The sequence below is a fragment of the Choloepus didactylus genome, chromosome 19 (genome assembly GCF_015220235.1).
Source record: "Choloepus didactylus isolate mChoDid1 chromosome 19, mChoDid1.pri, whole genome shotgun sequence".
NCBI classification, from domain to species: Eukaryota; Metazoa; Chordata; class Mammalia; order Pilosa; family Megalonychidae; genus Choloepus; species Choloepus didactylus.
This window is the reverse complement of record NC_051325.1, coordinates 31,169,705-31,184,581: the sequence shown is the minus strand read 5'-3', so window position 1 is coordinate 31,184,581 and position 14,877 is coordinate 31,169,705. Positions and strand designations below refer to the sequence as shown.

Sequence of the window (14,877 nt, the reverse complement as noted above, 5' to 3'; positions counted from 1 at the left end):
CTACCACAGCCAAATACCACAGAAAAAATTGGCCCCACCTCCACACATGCCAAGATACAACAGGGTACCCCAGACCCTTGCTGGGACAGGGTCATATAGAGCTGAGTAGGAAGCTGGGACTTTTATCCCACCAGGTGGTAATGAGGCTGCACCTCCACGAAATCAGTGGCGACCACTGACTTCTACACCCATCTGGCAGTAGTGAGGTGACCGTTCCCTTCCCTGCTTGGGTAGTAACAGGAGGTCTAGTGGAGAATCAGGATTTGTAAACTATCCAGCAGTAACAAGGCTGCTCCTTTACCCACATGGTGTTAGTGGAGGACTCATGGGGAGCAGTAACTAGCACTCTTAACTCTCCCAACCAAGGATATATCAGTGAAAGTCTAGTGGGAAATAGGAACCTCCCACACCCCTGCTCAGCAGCCATCATAAAAATGCTTCAACAAGCAATTATAAACATGCTAGAAACAAATGAAACATTGAAAGACTCAGCAAAGAAATAGAAGATATAAAGAAGAACAAAAGGGAAATTTAGGACTGAAAAATACAATATCAAAATAAAAATAATAACTCAATGGATGGATTCAATACAGAATGAAAGGAACAGAGAAGAACATCAGTGAATTCAAAGAATAATAGAAATTACTCCATCTGAACAGCAGAGAGAGGACAGAAAAAAAAATTAACAGAGCCACAGGGACATGTGGGACTAAACTAGAAAATTTAATATTTGTGTCTTTGAATTCCTAGAAGAAGAGAAAGCAGGAAGGGCTGAAAAAGTACTTGAATATATCTCAATAAACTGAATTTTTAAAAAAAAGTACTTGAAGAAACAATGGTTGTAAACTCTGCAAATTTGACAAAACACGTACAGATTCGAGAAGCTGAGCAAACATCAAACAGGATAAATACAAAGAAATCTATATCAAGACACATCCTAGTCTAAACTTCAGAAACTAAAGACGACAAAGAAAAAAATGTCTTGACAGCAACCAGAGAGAAATGTATATTACCTATGGGGGAAAACAATTTCAAAGACCATGGACTTCTCATCAGAAACAACAAAGAACAAAAAGAAGCAGTACAAGATATTTTTAGTGCTGAAAGAAAAGAGTTGTAAACCCAGAATGTTATATCTGGTGAAAATATCCTTCAGGAATGAAGGAGGCATAGGTGACCATATTAATATCAGATAAAGCACATTTCAGAACACATACCAGAAACAGAGAGGGGCATTATATAATAATAAAATGTTCAACCCACCAAGAACACGCAGCACTCCTAAATTTGTGTGTACAAAAGAGATGCAAAATATACAAAACAAAGACTGACAGAACTGCGTTCATCACCAAAATTAATTTTTGAACATTACCACTCACACAAAATTAATAAGAATAAAAATTAAAGTGAAAAAGAACAATTAAAGTAAAAAAGAACGCTGGGTGCCTCCCCCCCCCCCATTTTTCTACTCATCCATGCATACACTGGACAAAGGAGAGTATGATCCACATGACTTTCCCAATCACAATGTCACTCCCTTATAAGCTACATTGTTATATAATCATCTTCAAGATTCAAGGGTTCTGGATTGTAGTTTGATAGTTTCAGGTATTTACTGCTAGCTATTCCAATTCATTAGAACCTAAAAAGGGTTGTCTATATTGTGCGTAAGAGGGCCCACCAGAGTGACTTCTCGGCTCCTTTTGGAATCTCTCAGCCATTGAAACTTATTTCATTTCCTTTCACATCACCCTTTTGGTCAAGAAGATGTTCTCCATCCCACAGTGCTGGGTCTAGATTCCTCTCCAGGAGTCATATTCCACATCGCCAGGGAGATTTACACCTCTGGGTGTCAGATCCCATGTAAGGGGGAGGGCAGTGATTTTACCTGCCAAGTTGGCTTAGCCACATCTGAGCAACAAAGAGGCATTCAGGAAGAGACACTTAGGCACAATTATAAGCAGGCCTCGCCTCTCCTTTGCAATAACAGTCTTTCCAAGGGAAAGTCCCGTGATTGAGGGCTCAGCCCATCAAACCACCAGTCCCCAATGTCTATGAGCACAGCAGGAACCATCGAGGTAGGGGAGCCCAACATCCCTGCATTTTCCCCAGCTCCTCAGGGGGGCTCTGCATACTTTTTTCATTGTTTTTTTTTTAATTAACTATCAACTACATAAAAAACATTAAGAGGTATAAAGGATGTTTTCTATTAAAAGGAAAAGGAAAGTAGTTTTGTCCTCAATGACTGTTTCAGAATGAAAAAGAGAAAATGTAGGACAAAAACCTGTATGGATATAGAAAGTTGCAGAAAGTCTGCGGAAAGGTAAATTTATTTCTGTGGACAAAGTTAGGAAATGGTTAAAAAAATACATATAGAATAAAGCAGACTGCCTGATAGTTTTATCTTTTGACTATTTTAGCCCCAGGTGTACCTGTTCTTTAATTAATATTCAATGTTGTGTATACATACCTGTGGGAGCCCTGGGCCCCCAAGTGTCTTGAAGAATGTACACAGCAGTTTGGTTGTCCTAGGACAGTTAAGGTTTGACCTATTCTCCTTGTAATACCAGGTGCTAAATGTAATCTATACTCGAAACTACCTCCTCCCTGAGACTGAGATATTGTTATCTACAAGATAATCAATAATCCTCCCCTCCTCCCTGTTGATTACAATCAATCCCTCCCCACCTCCCAGGACCCAGCTCCCTACCTTATGCTCTCATACCCGTTGGAATGTTGAGCCCTTATAACCAGCTTATTCAGCACCCCAAAGTGCAGACTATTTCCACGCTGTGCCCTGAACTCACTGCCATTCAGAGCAGCTCTTGAATCCATTCAGAGGAGCTCCAGATTTCAGGGCAAAGTGACTCGACTTCCTCACCCTGTAGGTAAGCCCCATAATAAATGCTCATGTCTCAGAAGGTGTCCAGTGCTTTCTCTAGTCCTTTGGCTACAAAAGCCCTGCTGGGCCGTGACAATTGGTGAGCCAGCCAGGAGACTAAAGAAATCCCAGCCACTGATGACATGAACTTGGGGAATGAAAAGGGGACATCCCCGGGCAGGATACCAGGGTGGCCTGTGACACCTATGTGGGGAGGCGTAGCTACCCTCCTAGATGAACGGGTTGAGGGAGTATGGAGACACGTATGACTCCCAGGCTGGACTAATAGCCCTCCTACAACAGGCTGCAGGTCTAGTAGGATTTCATGAGAAAAAGGATAGATGCCAGGCTGTTGAGTGGCCTGTGATGTCTATATGGGGAGGGGTAGCTACCCTCCTAGATGAATGGGTTCTGCTGAGGCGGTATGGAGATGCATATAATTCCCTGGCTGGACTAACAGCCCTCCTGCAACAGGCTGCAGGACTAGTAGGATTTCATGAGAAAAAGGAAAGCCGCCAGGCTGCTGCAGCAATAACCTGTCCATTCTTGGACGCTGTGTGTGCAGCTACAGAAAAGGCCTTAAAGGCCAATGTGGTAGTCTGCTACTTAGAAGAATTGAAGTTAGAAAAGGATATGCAATTGACCCAAGGAGAATTGAAAGCTGCTCTGGATAAAAGTTTAGAAATACTGGCAAGCCAGTACACTAGAGTAAGAGGGCATAAGCTGCCCAAAGGGCAAGTTAGGCATACCCTGGCTTCCCCTGACTGGGACCCTAAGGTGTGGGACCCTGTTGATTCCTCATCAAATGATAATGAGCCCTTGTCTGACTGGGAAATTAAAACTGAGGAAACTAAGCATACACGTCCTCTGGTCCAACAAAAGGTGCCTTCCCCCAGATGTACTGTGGCAATATATCAGTAAAAATTACCAGGGTCATTTAATAGCCCTGTCTGGCCAATGAAAAAAAACTAATGGTACCTGGCAAATGACTATTAATTATATCGAATTTAATTTAATAACTTCTTTGTTTGCAGCTGTGTCAAATATAGCTCCCTTGTTGCAGCATATGAGTACCCAATTAAGCCAATTTCAGTTAGTGTTAAACCTCGCTAAAGCTTATTTCAGTATTTTAGATCCCTCCAGCCAGACTGTGTCCACTTTCACGTGGGAAAACCAACAATGGACATTTTGCTGTACTCTCACAAGGATACCTCCACAGTCCCACCATCTGCCATGGGCTGGTAGCACAAGATTTAAAGAAAACGACACCCCTTGTGTTTCACTATAATGATGATACCATGCTAACCAATAATTCTTTTCCAGAACTAGCAATCACTGCTAGCACAGTGGTGACCCACCTTGAAAATTAAGGATGGACAATAAATCAAAGCGAATTACAAGAGCCTGGCCATTCTATCAAATTCTTGGGTATTGTCTGGTTGGGTAAAATTAAAGCTATTCCTTTAGCTGTTGTCAAAATACAAAGTTACCCTATACTGCTAACTCCTAAACAATTAATAGCTTTCCTTGTTTTTTTTAGGTTATTGGAAACTATTTATACTTGATTTAAAAATTTTAAAACCTTTGTACACCCTAATTAGAAAAGGAAAAGCATGTGAATGGGATTTTCCATGGCAGGCTGTGTTTATAAAAGCACAAGCACAGGCTTTAAGAGGGGTGGACGCTGATATATCCTGTGAATTGGATGTGGCCAGTGCCAATATTGGCTTTGGGTGGGGTTTGTGGCAAAGGCAACAGGCTAAATGTGTAACTATTAGATTCTGGTCCCAACTTTGGAAGGGCACAGAACTCAGATATAGCCTGTTGGAAAAGCAATTGTGTGCAGCTTATAATGCTCTGTTACAAGCGGAAGGTCTAACTCAGAGGTGCCCAGTGACCTTATAGGTAGCCACACCCATTCAGGGGTAGACACAGGAGACTATAAATAAGCCCCATTCGGGGGAGTGCTCAGCTAAGCACGCTGACGAAATGGAAACCCTACATCCTACAATGCTGAACTTTTAACGATAGCCCTTTGAGTACAGAGACGCATAAAATTTTAGGACCGTTCTCCCATGTGGAAGAGCAGGATGCCTTGCCTCCTGTTGATCCTCCCAAGGTAGTTCCTCCCATGCCCACAGTTAATGGACAAGGGAGTATACATGACTCTGCATGGTAAACTGATGCATTGGCACTTGGGCAACATGCAAACTGGATGGCTGTCACTGTTCAGCCAAGTACTGACATGATCCGGTGGGAGACTGGAACTTTGCAAAGCAGCCACTGGGCTGAGCTGCAGGTGGTATGGATGGTAACTGTCCGTGAACTAGGAGACACCTTGACTGCCCAGATATTTGGGCCATATATTGAGGCTTAACAGTATGGATGGCCACATGGAAGCAGTAGCAATGGATGGTGGTCCATCACCCCCTATGGGGGAAGAAACTGTGGGAAGACATCTGGATGGTCTGCCACAAATGTAAGGTAACTGCTTTCCATATTTCTGCCCATAATGTTAACTCACTGCCAGGTAATACAGAAGTGCATGCCCTAGCGAAATTCCACAGCCTAACACCAATGTTGCATGAGGCAACTGAATGGCTGCATCAGAAAACTGGGCACCGAGGGTACCAGACCCTGTGCCTATCATCCAACAAGGGTTAAAAGGAGTAGAGGACGCTAGCCCCTCCTGCTTGCTGCAACGGCCCAGAATGCTTCCTCACCAACTTGGACCCAACAGCCGAGACTAGATTCCTCCCACCTGGCGGCAGGTAGACTATATTGGCCCCCTTCCTCTGCCCAAAGGGGCAAAATATACCTTCACCATGGTAGATACAGCTACAGGACTGCTGTTGGCCTTCCCAGGGGGCAAGGCCAACTAACGAGCTACCATAGCTTAGAAAAATTAAGTGCCTTTTTCAGGGTCCCCACACATGTGGACAGCAATAGAGGGACCCCCTTCACCGAGCAATTAACCCAGGCCTGGGCTATAGAACATAATGTCCTTTGGACATTTCACTTGCCATATAATCTCACAGCAGCTGGGTTAACTGGAAGAATGAATGGCCTTTTAAAGGAACACTTAAAGGTTGACAGAAATTCCTTACAACAATGGACTCGATGACCATACCAGCACTAACTCCAGACTCAAAGCAGCAGCTCCCGCTCCTGTGGAAATGGTAACCGCGAGGCCCATGCAGGCCTTACGAATTCAAATAAGGGGGCCCGCTGCCTCCAAGCCACAGCGAGGCAGCGATAATAATCTGCTCTTGCCTGTGGCACAAACACTAGAAATTGGGAAAATAAGGTCAATTGGCTCTGGTTCTGGCCCATGCAGCCACGCTGGCTGAGAATCCTAAACCCATGAGGTATTGTGCCAAAGATTACTTGTATTCCCCATCTGGGACCCCCATCCCCCACAGAACTGTATGTGTAACTCTGCAACCCCAAATTAACTGTATACCTGATCCCGAAGGGCTCCCCGCAGGAGGAAAGAGTATGGCATTTAAAAAACCCCCTCACCTGGAACTCTTCTATCCACTAATGAAAACTGAGCTTACATATTGTTCCCACATTTGCTATTAATTCTTATTAATTAAAAAAACTGTATATTACTGTTTCAATAACGCATTAACTAAAGTGTTGTATTTAGCATTATTCTAACAAGTTTTAGTTTTAGTGGTAATTGTATGCTGCAGCATGTCTACTTATACTTAAGTATAAGAGGTATAAAGAATGTTTTGTATGAAAAGGAAAAGGAGAGTAGTTTTGTCCTAAATGACTGGTTGTTTCAGAATGGAAAAGAGAAAATGTAGGACAAAAACCTGGATGGATATAGAAAGTTGCAGAAAGTCTGTGGAAAGGGAAATTTATTTCTGTGGACAAAGTTAGGAAATGGTAGAAAACAATGGTAAAACAACAACAACAACAACTAGATACAGAATAAAGCAGACTGCCTGGTAGTTTTTATCCTTTAGCTATTTTAGCCCCAGGTGTACCTGTGCTTTAATTAATATTCAATGTTGTGTATACATACCGATAACTCACAAAATGTAACGCAAGCTCTTGATCACATGCCAGATCACATACAAAATATTGAACATTTATCTGATAATCCTTTGTCCAAATGGTTTAATTCTTTAACTTGGCCATGGTGCCACCTGTTCATAGGATTACTATCCATATATACTGGTTTACTTGTATTCTGCGGTTCACTGTATTGTTGTTGTGAATTATGGATGCAATGTCTGTCCTATAGTCAATGCAAATTGCTGCGTGGGGGTGGACTGTGGGAGCCCTGACCCCCCAAGTGTCTTGAAGACTGCATTCAGCAGTTTGCTTGACCTAGGACAGTTAACGTTTGACCTATTCTCCTTGTAATATCAGGTGTTAAATGTAATCTATACCCGAAACTACCTCCTCCCTGAGACTCTGAGATATTGTTATCTACAAGATAATCTATAATCCTCCCTCCTCCCTGTTGATTACAATCAATCCCTCCCCACCTCCCACGACCCTGCTCCCTGCCTTATGCTCTCATACCTGTTGGAATGTCGAGCCCTTATAACCAGCGTATTCAGCACCCCAAAGTGTGGACTATTTCCACGTTGTGCTCTGAACTCACCACCATTCACAGCAGCTCCTGAATCTATTCAGAGAAGCTCCTGATTTCAGGGCAATGTGACTTGACTTCCCCACCCTGTAGGTAAGCCCCATAATAAAAGCTCATGTCCCAGAACCCGTCCGGTGCTTTCCTTAGTCCTTTGGCTACAAAAGCCCTCTTGGGCTGTGACATGGTGTGATATGAGATGGAAGGTTCCTTAACCCACTGTCTTTTCCGCTACCTGATTCATACTGCCTGAACTGGTACCAGTGGAGAGTTATTTGCTTAGGCTAAAACATAGCTTTATTTTTCCTGATGAGAGGTAATACCATGATTACTGTAGAACAAAATGTGTGTGTGTGCTTTTTTTTTCCTACATTAAAATATTTTTTGAAAAAAAAATGTAGGGAGAAACAAATGGGATAATAACTTTCATCACTAGTGGGGGGGAAGAAACAGAAAACTGGATCATTTAAGCAAAATTTATAAAGGAAATCATAAGAAATCAAATGAAAGAAATATATAATAAAATGTAGGAACAAAATAAAAAAATTAATTATGAGAAAAATGGATGTTTAAATGCTCCTATTAAAAGAGTCTAAGTTTCCCTCTGAGTACCCCTGTGTTGCTCAGATGTAGCCCTCTCTCTCAAGCTAACCCAACTCGGCAGGTGGACTCACTGCCCTCCCCCTATGTGGGACCTGACTCCCAGGGGTGTAAATCTCCCTGGCAACACAGGATAGGACTCCCAGGGATGAATCTGGACCCAGCATCGTGGGATCGAGAACATCTTCTTGACCAAAAGGGGATGCGAAATGAAACGAAATAAAGTTTCACTGGCTGAGAGATTTCAAATGGAGTCGAGAGGTCACTCTGGTGGACATTATTACGTACTATATAGATAATCCTTTTTAGGTTTTAATGTACTGGAATAGCTAGAAGTAAATACCTGAAACCATCAAACTGCAACCCAGTAGCCTTGACTCTTGAAGAACATTGTATAAAATGTAGCTTACAGAAGCTGACAGTGTGATTGTCAAAACCTTGTGGCTCGCACTCCCTTTATCCAGTGTATGGATGGATGAGTAGAAAAATGGAGACAAAAACTAAATGAAAAATAGGGTGGGATGGGAGATGGAATGATTTGGGTGTTCTTTTTATTCTTATTCTTTCTGGTGTAAGGAAAATGTTCAAAAATAGATTCGGGTGATGAATGTACAACTATAGGATGGCACTGTGAACAGCTGATTGTACACCAGGGATGACTGTATGGTATGTGAATATATCTCAATAAAACTGAATTTAATTAAAAAAAAAAGAGACTCTAAGACAACATAAAAGCAATATCCAGCTAAATGCTGTTTATAAGAAAACACTTAAAATGATTCTAAAAAAAAATTTAAATAGGAGTGAGGATAAGAAAATAACGAACATAAAGAAGGCAAATATCAGAGAGAAAGCAGGAGTGCCAATTAAGAAAAAAAAGTAGAAATCAAGGCAAAAAAAGTGATGTGGAACAATATCTTACAGTGATAAAGTAATTACCAAAGAAGATATAACAGCCACAAACTTTTACTTAACGTAACATCAAAATTCAGAAGCAAATGAAATTTTATAGAAACATAATCATGGTGAGAGTCTAACGTACCTGTCAGAATTTAATAGATCAATAGTAAAAAAAGAAAAGGGGGGGAGGAGTAGGTACATAAGCAACACCATCAACAAATTTTAATTAAAGAATATATATTTAGAGCTGTATCTTACAGAGAAAACATTCTTTTCAAATGAATGTAAACATCTACATTTAGATAAACTGTTTATTAGGCCATAAAGAATGTTCTGAAGAGTAGAAATTTGATAGGCCAGGTTCTGTTACTACAATGCAATAAAACTAACTCAACAATAAACAGATATACAAAAGAAACTGACTACTTGGAAATTCAAAAAACAACCTTTGAAATAGTTGACTATGAAGTAATCAAAACAAACCATAGACTAGAAATTAATCATATTGTACTGAGAAGAAAATTCATAATCTTTAATATTATAAAAAGAATGAAAATAAACAAAAGCATTCAACTTTAGAAGCTAGCAATAAAACAAACCAAACAAAATAAGTCAGAAGAAGGAATTAATAAAGGTCAAAAGGAAAATAAACACTATAAAAACAAAAAACAAACAAAAAAAAACCCATAGGGGAACTGAAATCAATGAACCAAACAAACAAATGTTAAGAATGAGAAATGACAACTATTGATATGGAGATTTTTAAAAATTCATAAGAGAATTCAAGTATTAATTTTAAAACCTATATTAAATATTTGTTGGACAGTAAAGAACTAAAACTGGCTCACTTAGAAAATCTGAAAATAGAGAAATCGGGTTTCACAAAAAGGCCCCAGATGCTGATGGCTATAGAGGTGGAGCTCACTAAACTAGCACAGATAAAATTCTTCTACATAAATGGATCCACTGCATAGAAAATTATGGAAAGCATCCAAATCTATTTAAAGAGGTAGGCATAATCCTGAAACCAAAACCAAAACCAAAACTATACAGTGGCATCCACAAATGGGAGCCCTATACAATGTTTTGAAAATTGGGATAACAGTTTGAGAGACTTAACATAAAATTTGCAACTTCCAGCCTTCCTTAGAAAAAAGGTAAGATCTGATAGCCCTGCGCTTCATTACTGTATGGCAACAACTGGTTGGAACTGAGTGGTCTTAGCGTCCCTTAGGCTGCACAACTAGGGGTGGGTTACTGACTACACTGCGAGTGTGCCCTCTGGGCCTAGGTCAGCTTCCCCCAGTTTGCTACAATTTCTACCATTCCCTAGCACTCCCGAACCATACGTTCATTGTTAGGCTTATGTTTTACTTTACCCCTCATGAGTAGGTAAGTATTTGTTCCCTTATTTAAAAACAAACAAATAAATAAAAGAAATTCAGGGTTGCATGATTTTGTCTTCTACCCAGTGTATATGACTCATTAATTTCTTGCCTGGCCTCTTTTAGCACCTGAGTTTGTGCCCTGGCTTTAAGGTTTCTACTTTTGGTTTCCCCACACCAGATTTTAACAATATCCACTTATGCTCCCTTTTAATACTTAATATAGTTTTGCTTCTCACATTTAAATGTTTAATCTACTTTGAATTTATGAGATGGAAAAAAGACCTAAAATCATTTTTCCAAATGGTCAGCCATTTATTCCAACAGCACTCATGAATTCTTTCTCCACTGTCTTAAAATGCTACTTTTTCAGAGAGCAATTCCTTACATATACCTGGGTCTGATTCTGGATTCTGTACTCTGTTCCCTTTTCCACTCTATTAGGTCCTGTATCAGCACCTCAATGTTTTGTTTTAATAAAACTTTAGCATACCTATAATTCATACATGGTAGGACATTATTTCTACCATTACTCTTTTAAAATATTTTCATGGTTACCCTTATACAATCTTTTTTCAGATTAACAAGTTTAAAAAAATCCTTTTGGATTTTATATATCCAGGTACATGATATGTCTCTTCATTTATTCTCACCTTATTTTATGCCTTTCAGTAGATTTGTATAGCTTTATTCAAATAGTTTTTGTACTTTTCTTCAGTTTATTCCCAGTTACTATATATATTTTTTGTTGCTATTATGAATGGGATCTTTTTTCCATTTTAATTTCTAAACTAGTTATTCCTGGCACACAGAAAATCTCCTGCTTTTTGTATATTTATTTTGCAGTCTGACCTGGAAAAAATTTTAGGGCAGACGCAACTAACTGCCTGACATGAAAATAAATCTTAATAAAGCACCCATACACCACCAAGCTCTGAGCAGCAAGCACTCCAAGAAACACTAGTTGCAAAATATACACAAAAGTAACTAAACAAAGTGACTTTCTGTATGGGCTTATTTATTTATATATATCACCTAAAATAATTATTGAAAAATACATATCACCAAATATAGTAACTTCTGTTTCAGATTAGCTGATCTCTAGCTCATCGTTCTGACAACAAACTGGTAGGTTGTCTCTCAAGACCTTACCCAAATGGAGAGGTGAAAGCACACTGTCATAACCACCGGTGGTCTCAGGAAATCATAAATAAGAGGAACTAGGATTCATCCTTGTTTTACTCAGCTAGAGTTTAGGAACCAATTGTAGAAAAGACCATTCTCTCAGAGGTACAGCTGATATGCCACAATATGGGTCAGTAGCCTGGGCCTGGGAGAATTAGATGGCAGGCTCTGTATCTGCATTAATGGTCAAGGGTAGATGTGGAGCTTCGGCAGCACGGCCCAAACCTCCACCAAGTCAGAGGCCAATAAAACTGCAAACACATCTTATTACTAGATGGATTGATTTAGTAGATTTTGCTAGTAGAGTACAGGAATTTGCTTGATTATGCATAAACTACCTGTGGAAGGATACCCTAGAAACTGAACAAGAGCTGCTTTTGGTGGGGGGACAAGGAATCTAGGGAGGACAGTCTTTTCACTTTATATATTCTTTTTTATCTTTTGAATTTTGAACGCCATGAATGTATCATTATTTCAAAATACAATATTTTAAATACAAAAAATAAAGTGACAATCTACATCTGCACATAAAAGCTGGTTGAGACAACGATATTAAAGGATTTAACAGGAGAAGGTATTAGAAGTCCATTTGTATGGGAGTATAGATTACATGGATAGAATTAAGCACATATTTCCTGCCACATCCAGAGTGAGCCAGTGATCACTGAGCACTTAGAAAGCATTCATATGCCAGGGAAGAATACCCCAAGTTTAGTGGAGAAACACTTGTTTGTTTACAAACACATTACACAATATAATGTAAGAACACTTACATTCCTTTACTCTAACTCTAAATTCACCCAAGTTATACACTGACTTGTAAATTCTGCTTTTCCCATGTGACTCACCTAAGGGAAAGAATGAGAAAATTTTACTCATGCTTAGTTGACATTCAAGTTCATATGAGAATTCTATTTCTCATCATAAATCTATAAATTGGGAGTCTTGTGAGCTCTGGTTAGTAAGATTTTCTATGACCTTGTAATTCGTGAGTAAAAGGCAAGGTTGCATTTCTGGCTGTACAGGCGCCCAGACCCAGGAATGCAGCACCTCAAGTAGAGATCCTGCGCTGAGAGGTTTTGTGCTTCCCCAGCTAAGCTGGCACTACTGACGATACCACTGCCTTTCCTCCTTCAAAGTGCTGCACTTTATATTTCAAAAGTCTTCCTCTGCATTTCCAGTCTTTTATAATCTTCTCGGGTACTTGGCTATTGGAATCTTCTAAGATAGCAAGTCTTTTCACTTCAAAAGGCAGACAGCTAGGCAAGATATTGGCCTGTATTCTGTAAATGTATCTCTACATGCATCTTCTATCATTTGGGTTTCAAAGTCTGAGGACATTCTCATACTTTATTCTCGAAACAAGTTCTTTCTTCTTTCCAGCTTTGAGAAACTGATAAGTGCCAAATCTGAGAAATAAGTACTCCATAAGCTCTCAAAGTCTATAGGCAAAGGTTTATTTTTCTTTACAATAATGTCTTCCATTTTTTTCCTTTACTGAAGCCTTCCTCTTATTTGTAACTGTTTTACCTCACCCCCCTTTGGACCATTATTCAGAGGAAAATTGCAGGAGCAAAACACTAGGTCTATTGGAATTGTTATAAATTGCTATTTGTTCCATCTACATTTTCATCTTGATTTTTCCATTTAGCCTTAATTTTGCTGAATGTCCATTACTTTGATTCCGTTTTTTCCTTAAGGGACATTGTACATTTTTAGATACTTTTTATCACTGTGCTTCAGGTTTTTGTTTTGTTTTGTTTTAAATTCTAACCAGCTTCTTTTAATAGTCTTTGCGTCTTTTATCCTTTCCAGTTTCATTATTGACAATTCCATTCCTTCTGCAGTTTGGAGTTTTTTTCCCCATTTCTTCTGTTACCATTGTTTTTCCTGGGTTTGTGCACAGCTTTTCTCTTTGCTAGTGTTGCCAAAGTTTAAAATCAAGCCTAAAGTGCTAATTTTAATTAATTTGCCATAATTGAAGTTTGTCTTCTTGATCATTTTTTATTTCAGATATTTGCTATTTTAGTGGATCTGTTTTTACTCTGCCAACTTCTAGTAATTATTATACGTGTTAGCTTCATAAAGACTTTTTCTCATTTTTGTGTACTGAAGTTGTCTCCGTTTTCAATTTAAATCATTCCATTGCTCTTTTGAGACTTTCTATGGATGGTGAGGGATTTGAATTTCCTTCTATCCCAGGCATGAGCTGGCATGTTTTACAATTTTATAAAGAGTCTGCTTACAACTACTGACTTCTAATTATTTAATTCACAGTCTTACAAATAACTGAGGGCAGCAGAACTCTGAGGATGGGTTGTAGGAAAAAGAGCAGGGACTGATGCTGAGATGGAAGGAGGATGATACGGAAAACAAATTACAGAGAAGGAAAATAATCTTAGGTTGAACTTCATCTCATAATTACAAAAAGGCAGTGGAAAGAAATAGAAAGCAATGGGCGGTTACCATCCTCAACATGAAATAAACTGTAGTTATAATATAATACCTGCTTAATTTGAGAAAAGCTGATCTTTTCCCCCAAGAAAACATTTTTTTTTTCCTCACAAGAAGGAAGTCAAAATGCAACAAAAAACCAATATCTATGTCACTTAAAACCATACTCTACCTGCAGATGTTGAATTCTCAACATCTCTGAAGTTTGGTGAATGGGCCAGTGAGCCTGTTTCTTTAGAACCAGATCTTATTCTGCATTAACAGCTCATCATCTCCTGGTTGTTGTACCGGTGGGCATAAAAGACACCTGCAGAACACAAAACAAACCCAATTCTTAAAAATCTGGTAAGTGCTTCCAGTTGTAATAGTAACTAGTACTCACTGACGCTTTAATGCAAATCTACTTATTTACTGAGATTAATATAAAGACAGATAATGAGAAGAAAAATCTTCAGTATAAAACTTTTAAAGAAATCTTTTGATTGAATAATAGATATGTTAATTGGGAAATGGGTATGTCTTTTCTGCTCCTTCAAGGAGGAATTAAAATTATCTCCTTGCAATGATAGTAAAACAAAGAATCCCATTTAGAAGAACAAAAGAGAATACTAATACACAATCGATGTTAAGAAAACAATATGAAAGATACAAAAGAAGGCACGAATAACTGAAAAGATACAATCTCTACTTGCTTGTGAAGACTCAATACTATACAGATGTCAGTTTTCCTTAAATCTATTTAATGCAGACACAATAAAAAATAGCAACAGGGATTGTCTTTTTTCTGGGGGGAGGGGGGAGTGAGGGAGAGTGGATTGAAGAAGCTAATTTCTAATTCAATAGGGAAAATGAAAACAAGTGAA

The 14,877-nt window shown here is 39.1% G+C and overlaps 1 protein-coding gene across 2 annotated transcripts in view; it reads right to left on the bottom strand.

The window, feature by feature from the left end:
• Positions 1–14,319, bottom strand: part of RNF24 (ring finger protein 24) — a 71,422-nt gene extending 57,103 nt beyond the window's left edge. The window contains exon 1 of one of the 2 annotated variants that reach the window (XM_037811922.1): positions 14,187–14,319. The gene's annotated coding sequence lies outside the window, so the exon portion shown is untranslated. The remainder of the gene's footprint in view (positions 1–14,186) is intronic. The other variant, XM_037811923.1, reaches the window with a different exon arrangement.
• Positions 14,320–14,877: the final 558 nt, after the last annotated feature.